Genomic DNA, 20,343 nt, shown 5'->3' on the forward strand with positions numbered 1-20,343 from the left:
CCTCATGGACCCAGTGTGGTACTGTAGCACCCTGCTTGTGGTTAACGCTTAGCTGGAATGAAATATTCAACGCAGCAATAGAGAAATTAAAATAATAATTTATTTGTCAGACAAATAAATGAGAGGCTCAGTGGTATATGGTTACCAAGCTCTGGCCTGCCTCCTGCCATCCTGGCCAGCACTTATATTCCCTTAATCCAGCCCCCTTTGCTCCTCCTGTGGCTGCCTCTGTCCAATCAGCCTGGTTGAAATTCCTATTGGCTGTTTGGTAGAACCAATCACAAAAGATACACCCACAAAAGATACACCCACTTCCTTGCCCTTATAAGGGAGACAAAGAGCTATATATAAATGACAAATAAGTAATAATATATCTTACATGGAATCTTAATTACCAGCTCACCTCTTTGCCCTCCTTGCCCTATTGCCTTCTAAAACAAATGTTTAATCTTACATTTTTATGTTCAACAGATGTCAAGGATCTCGAGTTTCACATCAATATTGAAAGATTTCCTTCATTTAAGGTTTCTAAACAAATGCCTGACAACTATATATCAAGAGTGCTTGGATGGCGTCTTCTGTCTGGCAGGGGGCTAGGCTGGTGGCTGACTTAATTTCAGGATAGTTAAAACTCTTACAACTATATGAAATAAGAATCTAGCATTCCTTAAATCCTTTGCATAATTACATTTAAGCCAATATATTTAAGCTAATATATTTCATTCACTTATCATAGGTAGCCTTTTAAAAGAATAAAGCTTCTCAAAGTAAAAAGGAAGGAACTCAGTAAAAAAACACAGCTTTTAAAATAAACCTCTTCAGTGTACACCTCCCCCCTTTCCCCCTCCTTTCCCAGCCAGCTAGATGCTTCTCCCATTAGCTCTTCCCAACATTTATTGCCTTTTTTAACTCTCTCAGTTTAAGAAAGAAACAGCTTTAGAAAATTTCCCAAAAATGCTTTCTTTTCTTCTAGCCAAGCCAGTTGCCTTTTTCACTGCTCTTGGCCTTTCAACCTTAGAAAGAAGATCTGGCTCATTTTACTGGGAGGCACTTTGGTATTATTTTACTATTTACCCTTGCCTTTAATTGTGTTTTCTCAGTCTGCAAGGGCAGCATATGTAATTCTCCCTTTTTTATGACTTTGAGAATTGTTTTTCTACTATAAATCAATGGGGCCCCCTTGTCTTAGGAGAAAAACCTCTTGCCAAGGTTCTTTCTGCCTGGCATGAAACATTTGAAAATCCTTTTTTTTTAAGCTCATTTTTAAATACAAGCCTTGATTGCAATATATAAGCTTTGATAAAAATGCAGGCTTATGATTAGGTGCCTCAGTACTTTCTCCGCACAGTGTAAAACTCAAAACATCTGCATCCCATGTCCACAGAGCAAAGGATGCTCTATCTAAGGGATCACATGGTTGCTACTACTACCAACTCAGTCTTGAAATTCCAGTACACTCCTCTTTGAGTGGAAGGACCATGAATGTAATCAGGCAAGTCACTCTAGCCCTGCAACTGGGGGTGGGGCAACTTGAATAAAATATGGGGGGGAGGTTAGCCCCGCCCCACACAATCAATCACATGACACGGCGTGCTTGCACACACACACACACACACACACACACACACACACACAGAGACCATTTGAATGGCAATGCCCATCAACTTTGGGGTGGGCTACTATAATTATTTATTACACTCATACCTCCAAAACTTCAGACTTCAGGGAATTGGCTTCCTCCCCACATGGCAGTAGATAAGCTGAACAAAGGAAAAGGAGTCTTCTTACCAGTTAGAAACTTTAATAATCACAGCAAGCGAATAAAGAACACATCTTCTAGAATGGTGGTGCTCCCAGTTAAGGATTCCACCCCCTTCTGTCCCTATTAATCTACGTCACTTCTACGTCTTGTGATCTGAGCTTGTACACTCTGTGCTTTCTGTTCTGCCACTTTCTGAGCTCTCTGTGATTTTGGAGAAGGGGGGTGAATGCTTTCCAGAGACTGAATCTGTGGAGTCTCTCTCTTCCAGTGTTTCTTCTCCTAGCTGCTCCCTATCCAGTATTTCCCAGCTTCTGCCTTCTGAACTATGCCCCTCTGCAAACCACTGTTCCACATCTATACTGTCCTCCTGCTCTGGGAAAGATTCAGGATTTGGAGCAGGAGCAGGGGGAGGTTCCCACCATCTCTCCTCAGTGCAGCCCTCTTCAGCATGGTCCCTGACACCAAATAACGTAATGAGGCATCTGTATGGTTCCAAGGTGGTGTCCCACACCAGTACTGCCCAGCCCCAGATCTGCTTAGCTTCAGCACAGCTGATATAGTGTGCACTTTCAGGCAACACTCTGGGACACAACAGCTACTGGCTGCCAGCAGAGGTTTAAATACAATTGCATTCCAAGTGGAAATCAGGGAAATTTACTGGGACCAGGAGGGCAGGCCTGGCCTCCAAGTTCATTAACGGGGTGTGGCAGGTGCAGAGTGAGACTACAATACAAATCAGGCAGAAGGATGTTAACCCCCCAAAATATTTCTCTTGATCTACGTACCCACATGGCAGCTTGTGACTCCCAACAATTGTAATTCAGGGCAATATTATATTATTATTTAAATGTGTATACTGCCCTTCATCCATAGATCTTAGGGTGGTTCACAACATAGAAATACAAGACAAAGAACATTGAATGCAGTCCTCATGGCTTGTAGCCATAGGTATCCATGAAGCAATGGGATTTCTTGCAATGGGGAAAACACCCTTATTTTAGGCTACAATCCTTTGCTCTCTCGCATGGAGGTCAACCCCACTGAAGACACTATGGCCTACTTTTTAATAAGCATTGCACAAGAGTGGGCTGTGAGTTTCACCGAAAGTTATTCACCCTGCGCTCACCACAGAAACATTTCACACAAAGCACAACACCTTCAACACACAATGTCATCTCTCTAACGTTTAACCCCATTTATCACATTCTTATAATTATCATAGCTCATTGATTTATTGAGTACCATCTAAACAACCATCTCAAGGTGATGTACACCAAAATTAATTAAAAATACAAAAATAGCAAACGAAGCGAAGGTGGTGAAGGTCCTCTGTGAGTGTCTGGAAGCAGTTGGAGGATGGATGGCAGCTAACAGATTAAGGTTGAATCCTGACAAAACAGAAGTACTGTTTTGGGGGGGACAGGGGGCGGGTTGGTATGGAGGACTCCCTGGTCCTGAATGGGGTAACTGTGCCCCTGAAGGACCAGCTGCACAGCCTGGGAGTCATTTTGGACTCACAGCTGTCCATGGAGGCACAGGTTAATTCTGTGTCCAGGGTGGTTGTCTACCAGTTCCATCTGGTACTCAGGCTGAGACCCTACCTGCCCGCTGTCTCAGCAGAGTGGTGGATCCTCTGGTTATCTCCTGTTTGGACTACTGCAATGCGCTCTATGTGGGGCTACCTTTGAAGGTGACCCAGAAATTACAACTAATCCAGAATGGGAGTGAATGGGAGTGGCCGCTGAGACTATATAACACCGGTCCTGAAAGTCCTACATTGGCTTCCAGTACATTTCCAAGCGCAATTCAAAGTGTTTGTCCTAACCTTTAAAGCCCTAAACAGCCTCGGCCCAGTATACCTGAAGGAACATCTCCACCCCTAATGTTCAGCCCAGACACAGGTCCAGCTCCGAGGGCCTTCTGGCAGTTCACTCACTAAGAGAAGAGAGGTTGCAGGTAACCAGGCAGAGGGCCTTCTCGGTGGTGGAGCCCTCCTTGTGGAACACCCTCACCAGCAGATGTCAAGGAGAACTATCTGACTTTTAGAAGACATCTGAAGGCAGCCCTGTTTAGGGAAGTTTTTAATGCTTGATGTTTTATCGTGTTTTTAATATTCCGTTGGGAGCTGCCCAGAGTGGCTGGGAATACTCAGCCAGATTGGTGGAGTATAAATAATAAATAATGAATTATTATTATTATTATTAAACCAGCACCATACCAAATAGATGCTCATGGCGAAGTCCCATTTATCCAGCTGGGAAAGCCTGTTGGAACAATAATGTCTTCAAATGTTTCAGATATGTGCAGAGAGTAGGTGCTTGTTGTATCTTGACACAGAACAGGGGCAGCCATGCTAAAAGTCCTCTTCTGAGTTACTGCACTTCTGAGATCTTTGGAACTTGCAAGGGGTGGTCTCCTGCAAATCACCGTGATCTGCTGCATGGATAAGGGACAAGGCAGTCTCTCAAGTTACATGCTCTTGTGCCGTATAGAGACTTACATTGAGGAATTTATTTGGATTGATAAAGCAGGATGCTCATCAACAATGAGTACCAAGAAGTAATTATACAGAAATCAGAACTGCCCTTAAGGTGAAAAGGTAAAGGACCCCTGGACGGTTAAGTCCAGTCAAAGGCAACTATTGGGCTGCGGTGCTCATCTCGCTTTCAGGCCGAGGAAGTTGGCGTTTGACTAAACTGCTTCTGACGCAACAGGACACCGTGACAGAAACCAGAGCGCACAGAAATGCCGTTTACCCTCCCGCCGCAGTGGTACCTGTTTATCTACTTGCACTATCATGCTTTTGAACTGCTAAGTTGGTAGGAGCTGGGAGAGAGCAATGGGAGCTCACCCTGTCGTGGGGATTTGAACCGCTGACCTTCGGATTGGCAAGCCCAAGAGGCTCAGTGGTTTGGACCACAGCATCACCCATGATTTTACCACTAGTTAGAATGAGGCAGCTGCCTCATTCTAAGTGAATACGGCTTGGCTGCAGGAGTTGCTGGGAGGAGGCAAACAAGTCCCATCCAACCATCCTAGGGACTCCACTCTGGATTTGTGTGGGGTTTACTCATCAGCCCTTTCTTCTCCCTAAGATGTCCCGCAAGGCAGTGGAGGTTTAGCATCAGAGTTTTCCTTCTCCTAGATTATGGTTACCAGATTTTTTTCAATGAATCCGGGGACACTTTTTATTTTTTAATTTTTTAAAGCTGAGTAGCAACAGGGTGTCAGTAGTGGGGATGGTGAGGCAAAAGACCCTGGGCCCAAGCACACATGCATATTGTATAAAGGTGCAAAGCCCTTCTTTTGCACCCTGTGAAACATAAATGCGCAGATCTCCTTCCCCCTTTGTTTTGACAGATCAGGGGAGGCTTGGGAGTCATGGGCGGGTGGCTGTTGCCCAGGAGGGGCCAGCCTGGTAGTGCAGTTGGCTCTGGCTGGCTTCAGGAGCTGCTCACTGCTCGCTGCAGTGGTGCAGGAAAAATGCTGGGCACCACGGCAGCAAGCAGCTCCTGAAGCCAGCCAGAGCCAACTGCGCTACCAGGCTAGCTCCGGGCTGCTGAGGCTGCTGCTGCCACGTTTCCCGGGGACAGATTTGCAAATCTGGGGACATTCCGGGGACAGAATTTGCCCGGGAACAGATTTGCAAATCCAGGGACTGTCCCCGGGAACCGGGGACATCTGGTAACCCTATCCTAGATGGGCCATCTTCCCAGGCGGACGAGCCCTGTCTGCCCCCTCACTTCCCTCTACATCAGGTGCAGAAACCACCATCTTGACCGCTGGAACCACTCTTGGTCTTGTCTGCTCGATCTGCTGGAGCCTGTTCTTAACTCGCTGAGGGTTTGAGGCCCACTGTCTACCCTTACCTGGTTTAGCCAGCCTGTCGAAGCTGTTTCCCGGGGTGTGGCTGCTGTCACAGGCTGACAGCTCCTGGAAGCCACAGGAAAGAGCTGGGCGCAAGGTGGGGGCCAAAGGTGGACAAACTATCCCCGAAGGAGCACAATATGTCCCCCAGCAGAGGTACTACCCTTCCCTTAACACTCCTCCCCTAACCCTCCCACCATGCTCTAACCAACTGAGCTGACTATGCTTAGCTGTCTCTGCTAGATGCAGCGGCTAGCTTCATCTAAGACAAAATGGCCGAAGAAGTTGACACTTTTTGTGTTGGGGGAGGGAAAGCACATGGCATCGCACAGTGGCACTGGAAATGTCAGTCGGGAGAGGGGGTGCTCTGGCAGGGAGGATGCTCAGCAGTGCCACTGGGACCTAAAATGATTTCCTTGGAAATGATGGGGGAAGAAGCACGGTGAGATAAATAAGGCCTCACTGCTACCCTAAATATAGCAAAACATGTCTGAAAGAACCAGAACCAGCTGAAACTACATGTTAAACCTGGAAGTGGCATTATTCTGTGTGTGTGTGTGTGTGTGTGTGTGTGTGTTTGACAACACATAGAAGATGCCACCTGGTTGGGTCAAATTCTGGGAAATCCCAAAATAGCAATGTTTGATGGAACAGGTGGGAAAACGCAGCCTGCTTTGATAAGGTCAAAATCAACTTGCTGATTTGAGAGGAGAGATAAAACAATACTTCTCTTTTTTAGAAAACATTTGGAGAAGTTTATCCTTATAAACAAACAAACAAACAAACAAACAAGCAAGCCGGGCAACTGCAAGTTCCTAAATAAGAGAGAATTTACAGAAGGAGATTTTATTCGATTTTGTAATTAGCAAGATGTTCCCTTAAAATAAACAAATAAATGCATTTCTCCTCATCTTTGCTCTCCTTCCTTCCTTCCTTCCTTCCTTCCTTCCTTCCTTCCTTCCTTCTTTCCTCTCTCTCTCTCTCTCTCTGCCTGTCTTTTACTTTTGTTATTCTTATAATCTGTTCAAGTATTTCTAAGCCCTTTGAGTTGGTGAGGGAAATGCCCTTATGGAATTTGTTCCTACTTTGGCAAAAAAATTAAAAAAGGAACAAGAAATCCCCTCTGATTTCACACACACACACACACACACACACACACACACACACACTTCCTTTTTTAAAAAAACAAAACAAAACACCCCACATCTCTCCATCCATTCAGACAATCCTGGCTTTCATTCTGCCTCCTTCCTCCTCATGTGTCTCATTCATGCTTTCCCTCTTTCTCTCTTCATTCACTCCTCCATCCTCTCTCTCTCCCTCCACATCACGTTTTTCATTCATTCCCTTTTGGGCTCTGCTCACCCCACCCACAGGAACAGCCTGGATAAGCTGTGCAGAATGTGCCATGTGTAGGAATTAAAGCCAGCATAGCAATGAGGAGGGGCATTGGTGTGCGTCTGTGTGTGTGTGTGAGAGAGAGACAGAGAGAGACGATGGAGTTGCCCGTGGCATTAGGCCCTGGTACCCCCTAGAATTACACAACACTCCCTTTTAAGGCTCTCTCTGTCTGTGTGTGTGTGAATGGAAGGGGACTGATAAGCAGCATCAGTGTGTGGATGTGTGAGAGGGAGGAAGGGAAAAGAAGGAGAAGGCAGCATCAGCATCAGCAGCCAAAAACGTGACCAGCCTGTATCAGTGCATACAGCGGGAGCCCGAGGCAGAGAGTGGAGGCACACGTGGGAGCTAAAAATAAAACATCCCGGCCCCCGCTCCCGGTGACTGGGGAGGAGGGGGCCTGCAAGTATCTAAAAATACTTCACATGCCATGAGAGCTGCTGCTCCCTCCCGTGTGGGGTGATCTGTGCAGGCCTCATCTCTGCATCTTCCTGCAAAAGAGGGGATCTGAGGCCATGCACCTTTTTCTCCTCCCAGTGAGTGCAGAAGACAAACAGCAGCCAGCTGAAATGTCCTCAAACGAAATCGCCACCATTCATTTCTAACAACAGAAGGATCAGGCCGGTTGCACATGCAGTCCAGCATTCTGGTCTCACTGTGGTCAACCCAGATGCTTCTCCGAACCCTGGGATTAGGACACGAGCCTGGCAGCACTCTCCCTACTTTGGATGCCCAGCAATTGGTATTCAGAGCAGGGGTGCCAACTTGAATTTAATATTTGGGGGTAGGGAGGGAGACAGGGAAGTCCCACCCCAAATACAGTCATACAGTGGTACCTCAGGTTACATACACTTCAGGTTACAGACTCCGCTAACCCAGAAATAGTACCTCAGGTTAAGAACTTTGCTTCAGGATGAGAACAGAAATCGTGCTCCAGCAGCACGGCGGCAGCGGGAGTCCCCATTAGCTAAAGTGGTGCTTCAGCTTAAGAACAGTTTCAGGTTAAGAACGGACCTCCGGAACGAATTAAGTACTTAACCCGAGGTACCACTGTACTTTGGAAGTAGAACAGAATCCATTCTGGAAGCAGTGGAGTGCAGTGGGTGCGGGCCGCCCCCGGGTGACATCCCTGAGGGGGTGACAAACTGACACACCGTGGGGGGCGGCACTTACCATGGGGCCTGGCTTGCAGTGTGCCCGAGCCATGAGTATTTCCTGGGAGTGACACAGTGGCTCGGGGCCCCATGCTGCCCAAAACGGCAGCGTGGGGCTTGTGTCCCCCAGGCAGACTCCATGGGCAGCTCACGCTACCGCCCCCCTGGGCAGATTGCCACGGCGCCCCCGTGGACGGCTTGCCCCGCCTCCGTCACTCCAGATGCCAGAGCAGCTAGCTACGCCCTTGTCTGGAAGTCCGTTCGCCTTCCAAAACATTTGAAAACCAAAGCGCGGCTTCCGATTGGCTGCAGGAAGCTCCTGCAGCCAATCGGAAGCTGTGGAAGCCCCGTCAGACATTCAGCTTCCAAAAATAGTTCTCAAACCGAAACACTCAGTTCTAGGTTTTGATCGTTCAGGAGCCAAAACATTTGAGAACTAAGCTGTACAAAAACCAAGGTACGGCTGTAATCGATCACAAGATGTGGCATTCCGCCCCCCCCATTTGAATGGCAGTGCTCATCAACTGGGGGAATGGCCCCTAGGAGTTGGCTCCTATGATTCAGAGGCATATTGCCATGAATTTGTCTCATCCTATTTGTTAAGCTTGCATCTAAGTTGAATTTAGTGGAAAGCTTGCATGTGGTGGAATTGTTTAAAATTGTTTTTTCACTTCGTGTTTGCTACCCTAGGCTCCTTTGGGAGAAAGTCCAGGATCCAATTCCTCCCCACACACTGTGTGTGTGTGTGTGTGTGTGTGTGTGTGTGTGTGTATGATAGGTAAAGGTAAAGGGACCCCTGACCATTAGGTCCAGTCGTGGCCGACTTTGGGGTTGCGGCACTCATCTCGCTTTATTGGCTGAGGGAGCCGGCATACAGTTTCCGGGTCATGTGGCCAGCATGACTAAGCCGCTTCTGGCGAACCAGAGCAGCGCACGGAAACGCCGTTTACCTTCCCACCGGAGCGGTACCTATTTATCTACTTGCCTCTTTGACGTGCTTTCGAACTGCTAGGTTGGCAGCAGCAGGGACTGAGCAACGGGAGCTCACCCCGTCGCGGGGATTCGAACCGCAGACCTTCCGATCAGCAAGTCCTTGGCTCTGTGGTTTAACCCACAGCGCCACCCATGTCCCATATATATGATACTCAGGGCTTTTTTTCTGCGGACACTGCGAGTCCCATCCTCCCTCCAATGTTAAAAGTGTGGCACTTAGTGTAATGACTTCTTGGTGACTACCGGCACCTTTTTTTTTTTTTTTTAAAGGACTGTTGACACTCATCAAAAGATATGCAAAAGTTTATACCCAGGGCAAAGTATCAAATATACCACAATAAAAGAAAAAAATCTAATCTAAAAGGAAACAGGAGCAAAGAAAAGGGAGAAGAAAAAGAGAAACAGAAACAGAAACAGAAAATGAAACGACAGATAAAATCAAGTTATTGTATTCGTCTTAGAATCATAGAATCATAGAGTTGGAAGAGACCACAAGGGCCATCGAGTCCAACCCCCTGCCAAGCAGGAAACACCATCAGAGCACTCCTGACATATGGTTGTCAAGCCTCTGCTTAAAGACCTCCAAAGAAGGAGACTCCGCCACACTCCTTGGCAACAAATTCCACTGTCGAACAGCTCTTACTGTCAGGAAGTTCTTCCTAATGTTTAGGTGGAATCTTCTTTCTTGTAGTTTGGATCCATTGCTCCGTGTCCACTTTTCTGGAGCAGCAGAAAACAACCTTTCTCCCTCCTCTATGTGACATCCTTCTATATATTTGAACATGGCTATCATATCACCCCTTAACCTCCTCTTCTCCAGGCTAAACATGCCCAGCTCCCTTAGCCGTTCCTCATAAGGCATCGTTTCCAGGCCTTTGACCATTTTGGTTGCCCTCCTCTGGACACGTTCCAGTTTGTCAGTGTCCTTCTTGAACTGTGGGGCCCAGAACTGGACACAGTACTCCAGGTGAGGTCTGACCAGAGCAGAATACAGTGGCACTATTACTTCCCTTGATCTAGATGCTATACTCCTATTGATGCAGCCCAGAATTGCATTGGCTTTTTTAGCTGCCGCGTCACACTGTTGCCTCATGTCAAGTTTGTGGTCAACCAAGACTCCTAGATCCTTTTCACATGTACTGCTCTCAAGCCAGGTGTCACCCATCTTGTATTTGTGCCTCTCATTTTTTTTGCCCAAGTGCAATACTTTACAATACTTGGGGTATCCTGTTGCCCTCCAGGTGTTGCTGAGAGCTTCTCCAGTTCCCTTTTGCCCCAGCCAGTATGGCCAGGGATCATGGGCGTTGGGTGTTGAAGTCAGTGCTATTTTTCTGGGGGAAAAGGTGCCGGAACTCACCATGAACGCCTCCCTCATTCTCTTAGAATGGCAACAGCGCTCACCTGAGAGGTGCCAGAACTGAGTTCCGGAGAGTTCCGGCTGGAAAATGTGCCCCTGGTTGTAGTCCAAACAGTATGTGGAGAGTCACAGATTTCACCCTTCCCTTGCTGCCAATTCCCTTTGTTCAAAGAACACTGGGAATTATAGTTCTGCGAGAGTGATGGGAGAAGAGGGCTTCCTAACTGAATATTCAGCACCCTCATGAAACTGCAGCTTCCAGAATTCTTTCAGGTAAGCCGTGACAGCTGAAAGCAGCATAATCAAAATCAATCATGAGCATTTTATTTTGTGGGCAGATGTACTTGTTGAAACCCTACCTGTTCAACCCTGCTCTGTTGGAAGCTGCCCAGGGTGGCTGGGGAAACCCAGAGAGATGGGCAGGGTGCAAATAATAAATTATTATTATTATTATAATTATTATATTACCTGCCCGCAGACTGAAGGTGACCCAGAAACTACAACTAATCCAGAATGCAGCAGAGAGACTGGTGACTGGGAGTGGCCGCCGAGACCATATAACACCGGTCCTGAAAGATCTTCATTGGCTCCCAGTACGTTTCTGAGCACAATTCAAAGTGTTGGTGCTGACCTTTAAAGCCCTAAATGGCCTCGGCCCAGTATACCCGAAGGAGCGTCTCCACCCCCATCATTCAACCCAGACACTGAGGTCCAGCTCTGAGGCATCTGGGTTTATTGCAGACTCTGGCACCAGCTTCCATGTTAAGTCTGCTTGCTGTGTTATTGTGGGTGAGGAGTTGTTTAAGATTGGGTGGCTGTCTGTAGGCAATGAAAGGTCTTCCTCCCAGAGCTTGAGAAACAGAACTGTCGTTGTCTAGGAGAGGTTGTAAATCTCTGAGAATTATATGTCATGGTTGGCGGGAATCAGGATTCTAGAGATGTTTAGATGGGGCATGGCCAAAAAAAAGGGTTGGGAACCACTAATCTAGTAAAATCCTCTGCAATGCAGGACCCTCAGCTACAGCACCCATGTTTCCCCAATTGCTATGGGTATCTAAAGTTGTTCTCTGAGATCTTTTGACCAATTTGGCCCTGGGTGCATGCAGTGCCAAGCCAGGATACCCACAAGCTGCTTTTAGAATTCCTTTGCAGTGACTTTGCTCAGCCCTTGGTATGATTAGCTGAGCAGTCCAAGATTCGGCACCTAACCATAAAGGTAAAGGGACCCCTGACCATTAGGTCCAGTCGTGACCGACTCTGGGGTTGCAGCGCTCATCTTGCTTTACTGGCCGAGGGAGCCGGCGTACAGCTTCTGGGTCATGTGGCCAGAAGGACTAAGCCGCTTCTGGTGAACCAGAGCAGCGCACGGAAATGCCATTTACCTTCCCACCGGAGCAGTACCTATTTATCTACTTGCACTCTGACATGCTTTCGAATTGCTAGGTTGGCAGGAGCAGGGACTGAGCAACGGGAGCTCACCCCGTTACGGAGATTCAAACCGCTGGCCTTCTGATCGGCAAGTCCTAGGCTCTGTGGTTTAACCCACGGCGCCACCCGCGTCCCCACCTAACCATAGTTTTCTGTTAAATACAAACCTGGAGGTACATTTTTTCAGCCTGGTGCTGCTGTTCAAAGGCCTCTCTTTTGCAACCGTGACAAACAAGGTGCAGACTGTTTTCTGTAACGTCAGACACACACCTGTCCTCTCCCCGGATATTTGTATTAACCATTTGCAAATTTGTGCCATTAACCTGCACAAAATAGCTTGTTTCGATGGATCTGAAGTCTATAATTCTACTTTATAGACCCCCTGGCTTCTAATAACATAGCCTCAGAGCAGCCTCTGGTGGCCGCAAGGAGGAACTGCATGTTGAGTCTTGGAGTGACAGCAATACTGGCATTAATAACTGGGGTACCGGAGACTGTTAGTGAATATTAGAAACTAAAAGACGGTAGTATTTAGATAATATTTGGGATATGAAGGGAAAACACAAGCTGCAGAACTGTGCCAGACATGGAAATCATAGGTTAGCTTATGCAAGCCAGCCAGGCAGGGTTAGGTCACTGCAGAGCCGTGAAGAAATAATGGGAAACCTATTATTATTATTATTATTATTATTATTATTATTATTATTATTATTATTATACCACCATTATCTTGCAATGATCTCAAGGTGGTGCATATGGTTCCTCCCCTCCCCATTTCACCCTCATAGGTAAAGTTCCTAAATAAGAGAGAATTTACAGGGGCAGGTTAGGCTAAGAGATGGTGACTGGTCAACCTTGGGATGTGTGTGGTGCTGTGGTCTAACCACTGAGCCTCTTGGGCTTGCCGATCAAAAGGTTGGTGGTTCGAATCCCCGCAATAGGGTGAGCTCCCATTGCTCTGTCCCAGCTCCTGCCAACCTAGTAGTTCAAAAGCATGCCAGTGCAAGTAGATAAATAGGTACCACTGTGGCAGGAAGCTAGACGACGTTTCCGTGCGCTTCGGTTTCTGTCATATGATGTCCCGTTGCACCAGAAGTGGTTTAGTCCTGCTGGCTCATAGCAAGAAATGGTCCAAGGCCATGGAGACTATTACTGCACGCTACTCCCTCCCAGATCTTGACATGCTGTCAGCTTGGGATCAATATAAAATCCGGGCCTGGATTCTTACTAGAGACGAGGCCATGGACCGGGCACAGTCCACCACAGCTCGCCTCTCCATGTTTCTCCCTAAAGTGAAAGTGGTAAGATCACTTGCCAACTACTTGATAGACCTGACGGAGCCCAATTTGAGAAGAGCGTTTACCATGGCCCGTTTCCATTCTATACCCACGGCCTTCCTGCAGGGGATTTACTCTAAGACCCCTATTACTCAGCGTCTATGTCCATGCACAATGAATGAAGTAGAGGACTTCATACATTTCTTTTTCTACTGCCCTATTTATGAGCCAATAAGAACTAAGCTCCTCCTCTTGATCCCGTCCACCATCACATCTAAGGAAGACTGTTTGAAATCGCTTCTTGTGGACGCAAATCCCCAAATTTCACGTGGGGTGGCAATCTTTATAGTGCAGGCCTTGAAACTCAGGGCTACTCTGACTGGGTAGTGTGTCCTAGACCTGGACCTGTTTTAATTCTTTTATTAGCTTTTTAACCTAATGTGCCGAGCCTATTTTGGGGCCATTATATGCTTTATATACATTCGCATTCTAGATTCCCGGCGCTGGCAACTAAATCTTTACATTATTGTCTTAGGGTAATTTAAATGTCATAACCCCAGTAATATCGCTTTGAATTCTGTTTGGTTGTTTGTCTCTAGCATTTTTTTTGGTTTTGTCCTGCTATGGCTGTATGCTAATGCAATAAAGGTTTGATTGAGTCCTGCTGGCCACACGACCCAGAAAGCTGTCTGCGGACAAACACCGGCTCCCTTGGCCTGAAAGCGAGATGAGTGCTGCAACCCCAGAGTCGCCTTTGACTGGACTTAACTATCCAGGGGTCCTTTACCTTTGCTCAAGGTCACCCAGGGAGCTTCATGGCTGAGTGGGGATTTGAACCCTGCTCTTCCAGGGGCGGATTGTAACTTGGTTCTCACAATTGTTCCAGCAGCATCTCTAGGGACTCAGTTACATTAGTCAAAAAACAGTGTTTTGAATGGGTTATAAACATGCAACACCAGATGGCGCTGGAGAGTAAAAAAAAATTCTATGCGATTTTCCATAGCGTTTCTCCCCCTTTTGTTATAATGATTTCATTTCTGACTTATTTATAGTGTCCCGCCACCCTGGTGTGTAGATCCACCCTAAGTTATAAAAACCTAAGAACCCTTCTGGATCAGACCAATGGCCCATCTAGTCCAGCATCCTGTTCTCACAGTGGCCAACCAGGTGGCTATGGGAACATTGGCGTAACCAGGATTTATGGGGGGGGTTGGGGGGGAGGCAGGACACCTACCAGTCATCATCCTCTGTCTGGCTCTGTCTAGCAGATTTGGAACTTAATGTCTCAACAGTAGTTGTTTTGAATTACTTTCTTTTCAACCCCAGTGCTCTCCAGTCATTTGAAAACTAGGAAGATAAATTAAAAAAATTAACACCAGCATACAAACCGACTCATAGGGTCCGAAGTGTCTCCCCCCCCCCCAAAAAAAATCCCCCCCCCAACTGATAGGCATTGCCATTCAAATGGAGTGTGCGCACCCTGTCATGTGATCAGTTGTGCTGCTTGGGGCTTTCCTGCCCCCCCGGCAACCCTGAACACCAGGCTTTTATGTAGTAATTGAATATATTTTGCAAAATTACAAAGAACACGCCTTTTCTTCTTCTTCTTTTTAAAAAATCTGAACCAAAACAAGTTTTCTTGGATTTGCCGAAAACCTCAAATTCCTCATTTTCTTCCAATGCAGTTTCTCTGTGCGCACTCAGTAAGCAGAGCCCATGGATAGCCTGTTGAGCATTTCAAATATTCTGATTATTTCTACTTTTAGTTACGTATTTTTATTTATTTACTTGATTTGGGGGAGGGGGTTGGCTCCCCCCCCCCACCTTGTCCCCCTGGCTACGCCTATGTATGCGAAACCCACATTATCTCGGCTCACGATTCCCAGCAACTGGGACAATATTTGCTGCTTCTCTTTGGGATTAATTGTAGCCGCAATAAAACTCCCCCCTCTGAGTTTAATGAACTAACATTGCAGCAAGAATGTGGGCAGACCTCTCAAGCGTATCACCATTAGCCACCAGGGATCCTTGCCGCACTTATTCTCACTGTGACAAGGTGCATGGCGAGTATTCAAATCTGGATGAATTGCTTTGGAATAACCAACACCATACAGTTCTGGTTTCACAATCGCAAACTACATTGCTGTTTTAGTCAAGAGCAGCCCCTGAACCCGGGAAACCTGGGGGCGAAGGCGGAAAGAATAATAGAATCCTAGAATCATAGTTAGAAGGGACCTCAAGGGTCATCTAGTCCAACCCCAGGCACTGCAGGAATCTTTTGCCCGACGTGGGGCCCGAACCCACAACTCTGAGGTTTAGAGTCACCTGCTCTGCCAGCTGAGTTATCCAAGAAGGAATGTTTATCATGGGTGAAACCAAAGGGCGAAAAACAGGGGCAAGGGACCTTTTCCAGGCTGAGGGCTGAATTTCCACTAGGGCAAACTGCCAGGGGGCCATATGGTGGTGGTGGGCAGAGCCAGAGGCAAAAGAGGGTGGAGCAATGGAGGTGAATTTTATCTTTGTTCACAGTAGGTTGCTTTCCACACAGAAACTCATGTATCTCTCTCTCTCTGTCCTCCATCCAGGCAAGGAAGAGGCATGGTTAGAGTTCAGGGAGACCCGGCAAACACATACACACACACATACTCAAGGAGGACACAAAGTAGAGTTGGTGAGAGACTGTAGCACCCTGCTTGTGGTTAACGCTTAGCTGGAATGAAATATTCAACGCAGCAATAGAGAAATTAAAATAATAATTTATTTGTCAGACAAATAAATGATAGGCACAGTGGTATATGGTTACCAAAGCTCTGCCCACTCCAGCCCTGATGGTCAGCACTTATATTTCCTCAGCCCAGCCCCCTTGCTCCTCCTTTGGCTGCCTCTGTCCAATCAGTCCTGGTTGAAATTCCTATTGGCTGTTTGCTAGAACCAATCATAAAAGATACACCCATTTCCTATTACCTTTTATGGGAGACAAAGAGCTATATTTCCTTCTATCCATAAATGGCAAACAAGTAGCCATATATCTTACATTTGCCTCGACAAGGCACCTTAATTACCAGATCACCTTTTGCCCCCTTTCCCCCTCCATTCCAAAACAAATGGCTAAAACAGATGGCTCATGGTCTTACATTCTGTCTTAAACAGAGATCTTGGGTTCACATTCTCACACACCATCAATGAAATAAGAATCTAACATAAGAATCTAACATTTCTTACTTTCTAAATCCTTTGCATAATTACATTTAAGCCAACAAATCTCATACATTAACATAGATAGCTTTTTAGAAGAAAAGGCCTTTTCAAAGTAAAACCTCTTCAGTTTACACCCCCCTTTCCCAGCCAGCTGCTTTTCCCATTAGCTCTTGCCCTTTAACCTTAGGAAAATGTGGTTAGAGTCTGATGGGAGGCACATAGTATTATTTTCTGTTAAACAATAAATCTTACTATTTACCAACTCTTAATTAGTGTTTTTGCAGCTTGATTGTATTCTGTAATATGTAGGGTCAGTATAACCTTTGCTCCCAGCCTGTAATTCCCTTTTACAACTTTGAGAATTTTGTCTCCTGCTATAAATCAGGGGGGCCCTGTTCAGGAAGATAAACATCTGCCAAAGTCCTTAGCCAGCTGGTTTTCTGCCTGGCATGAAACATTTGCAAATCTTTAAGCTCATTTTAAAATACAGGCCTTGATCAGATGCCTCAAGACGTGGCCAGAGGAGAAGGATGTGGCCTGAGAAGAGTCTCACAGGCCAGATAGAGGGGCCATATTTGGACACAGCCTGGGTGTGGCGATCACAAAGGGTCCCTGGATGTTTAACGGTCTATTGATCCCTGTGCCACCACTGTGCTCGCTTCCCCGCTGCCACCAACCAGTTACTCTCTGGTAAAACACAGTTGTTAAAAGTGAACAAAAAAAAAAGTTTATTTTACAAACATTAACAAGTTTATGGTTTCTCAGATAATATTCCTGTCAGTATCTTAACTTTAGTTTCTTTACCGGCCTTTACCTTCCTAATACCTTCTGACTGATTATCTCAACTGTTTGACTGACTCCTCTTAACAAATTCTCTCCCTCTCTCACACCAGACTAGCCCAACCCACAGACTTATCTTCCCTCTCTCGTCTAACTCCAGACTGTCTTCTCAACCACTCTAACTCTAACTCCTCTTAACATATTCTCTCTGTGCTTAAACCTTACACACTGAGATACTAAGAGGTACTAAGTCAGGCATAGGCAAACTTGGCCCACCAGATGTTTGGAGACTACATTTCCCATCATCCCTGACCACTGCCTCCTGTTAGCTGGGATGATGGGAGTTGTAGTCCCAAAACATCTGGAGGGCCAAGTTTGCCTATGCCTGTACTAAAGAGGAGGAGGAGTGAGGAAAAGAGGAATCAGGGAGACCAGGGCCCCTTAAAGATATTTTCCTTTATAACCTGGTCTCTCTTTTTTTCATACGCAAGGAGAAACGAAAGTCAAAGCTCCTCTACCCGCCTCACAAACCTGTCTGTGGAGAACCTATCTGGGCTTCCAATGTTATAAGCCCATGTAAAATGGCGCCATAAACCTAATGCCATGTTCTTTTCTTTGCTGTGACTGTATTGTATCATTTATTTATTTTTTTAATAACAATAATAAAGGAACTGAGGAAACAGAGGACTGATTATAGCTCAAAGATACATTTTCCCTTTCTCAGTGACAGGGCCGGCCAAAGACATTTTGCCGCCTGAGACAAAGATGGTGCCCTTCCACCATTTTCAGCGCAGAAACCGACTGGGGACTGGCAGCGACAAATCTTACTTCAAGACTGCCAACAGAGTATGTCCCCCAACACACCTGAGGGCAGCAGGTGGACTTAGGGGGTTGCAGGCAGCCCACATGGCGAACACCTCTCAGTCCTGCAATTGAATGAATGAATCAATTTATTTCGCACGCTGACCAGAATGCAGTTCGCCAATAGAGGGGAATGGTTTTGATTTGGTTATTTAATTTCTTTACCGCTTAATATTATTAAAAAGGTGTATAAAAAACCGGAAGCAACCATAGACAGCTTAAACAAAATGCTACAAAAATACACATCTCAAAATGTTAAATTAATACCAAGTTACTAATGTATGCAAATCAGAAGAAAAGTAGCCAGAGTTGTCAGTGGGGCAGGAGCATGGGCGTAGCCAGGATTTTTGTTGGGGGTGGGGCAGAACCGACGTGATTGGTCAGTTAATTAAGTATTTCTATTGTTTTACTTGATCTAGTGGACGGCAGCTGCCCCCCTTGGCTACGCCCATGGTCCTATCACATGCAAAATCTTTTTCTTTTTTTAAAGGGCGTGTAAAGGCTGTATTTCTCCCATAAGCCTCAGTGAATTCAATTAGGCTTACTTCCGAGTAGATATGGTAAGGACAGTACTGGATAAGAATGTAAGGGTGCTTCATGGAAGTGGTTGTTTGGTTGAAAGTTGCTTTGGGTTGCCTTGGGCAAGATAAAGCGACTTATTATTATTATTATTATTATTATTATTATTATTAATGCTGCAAGTTCAGTGGAGTGTCACTGTGTGTAACTGAGCACCTAGCTGATGCTTAAATGAGATTTGGGCTCTGACTTCTAGTGTGCAATATGAATAGCGGATGGAGTTGCAGAGTTGCTGCAGGAGGCAGATGCTGGAATCAGCAGAACCAGAGACATGTCTTGCCCTTTGTTGAACCAAAGCTGGACTTTGGGTCTTCTCTTGAAACCTAGTGGAGAAGCAAGATCTAAGAGAAAACTCCCTGGAAAAGACCCTGATGTTGGGAAAGATGGAGGGCACAAGGAGAAGGGGACAATAGAGGACGAGATGTTTGGACAGTGTTCTTGAAGCTACCAGCATGAGTTTGACCAAACTGCGGGAGGCAGTGGAAGACAGGAGTGCCTGGTGTGCTTTGGTCCATGGGGTCACGAAGAGTTGGACACGACTAAACAACAACCACATTAACTTCAACAGGTCTGCTCTGTGACTAGCACTGGATAGAAGCCTAAAGTATTAATGCAGTCATGACAGTCTGTATTTTGTGTATCTCCTTTCCATCTGAGCTCACTGCTAGTATTCCCCCCCCCCCCATACACCAATGGAGGAAAAACCAGTAGAAAAGAAACTAGCCGATTTAGCATAACACTCCATGCATCCGGTGAACTGAACTCAGGTCCAGGCAAACTTATTCCATAATTTGTTAGTCTTTAAGGTGCCATAAGAATATTTGTTTCTGCTGCAACAGACTAAGAGGGTTATGCTTTTGGGGAAATGGTTTAAATATTCTGGGTGTGTCAATTTATTCTGCTCATTCTTCCTTGATTTTCCCTTGCTCTTCTAGAATAGGTGGTGCTATCTCTTTCTCAAATCTATATTATTATTATTATTTTATTATTATTATTATTATTATTATTTGTATACCACCCTATATAGGGCGGTTCGCAAGATAAAATCTTAATATAAAAGCATAAAATACATAATGAAATGCATAATAAAAACAAGAACAACCCAATAATCTCCTAAGTCCTTGGAAGAACCAGACAAGAGCCACCGAAGCTAATAATATAATAATAACAATAACAACAACAATAATTTTGTATCAACTTTCCCATTTATTTTGCTTCAATGGGTAAAGGTAAATGGATCCCTTACTATTAGGTCCAGTTGTGGCAGACTCTGGGGTTGCAGCAAACCAGAGCAGCGCACGGAAACGCTGTTGACCTTCCTGCTGGAGCGGTACCTATTTATCTACTTGCACTTTGACGTGCTTTCGAACTGCTAGGTTGGCAGGAGCAGGGACCGAGCAACGGGAGCTCACCCCATCGCGGGGATTTGAACCGCCAACCTTCTGATCAGCAAGTCCTAGGCTCTGTGGTTTAACCCACAGCGCTACCCGCGTCCCTTTTGCATCAATACCTACATCCTATATAATAAACAGAGAAGCTGTTAACATTAACCGTTTGCCTGCTCATGTTTCCTGACCTGCGCTCTAAAAGAAATTCATCTGACATCATAGATTTCATACTTGCAGCAGCAGCGAGAGGTGTCTAGCAGAACTTTGATGTACTTAAAATGTCCTGTTATCTCCCCTGCAG

General features: G+C 45.9%; 1 protein-coding gene across 2 annotated transcripts in view; it reads left to right on the forward strand.

Annotated features, from left to right (window-relative positions):
• Nucleotides 1-16,696, forward strand: part of CLEC11A (C-type lectin domain containing 11A) — an 89,212-nt gene extending 72,516 nt beyond the window's left edge. For both annotated transcript variants that reach the window (XM_083709831.1, XM_083709832.1), the window contains one exon: nt 15,915-16,696. The gene's annotated coding sequence lies outside the window, so the exon portion shown is untranslated. The remainder of the gene's footprint in view (nt 1-15,914) is intronic.
• Nucleotides 16,697-20,343: the final 3,647 nt, after the last annotated feature.

This window comes from Podarcis gaigeae (genome assembly GCF_964106915.1).
Source record: "Podarcis gaigeae genome assembly, chromosome: 13".
Lineage (NCBI taxonomy): Eukaryota > Metazoa > Chordata > Lepidosauria > Squamata > Lacertidae > Podarcis > Podarcis gaigeae.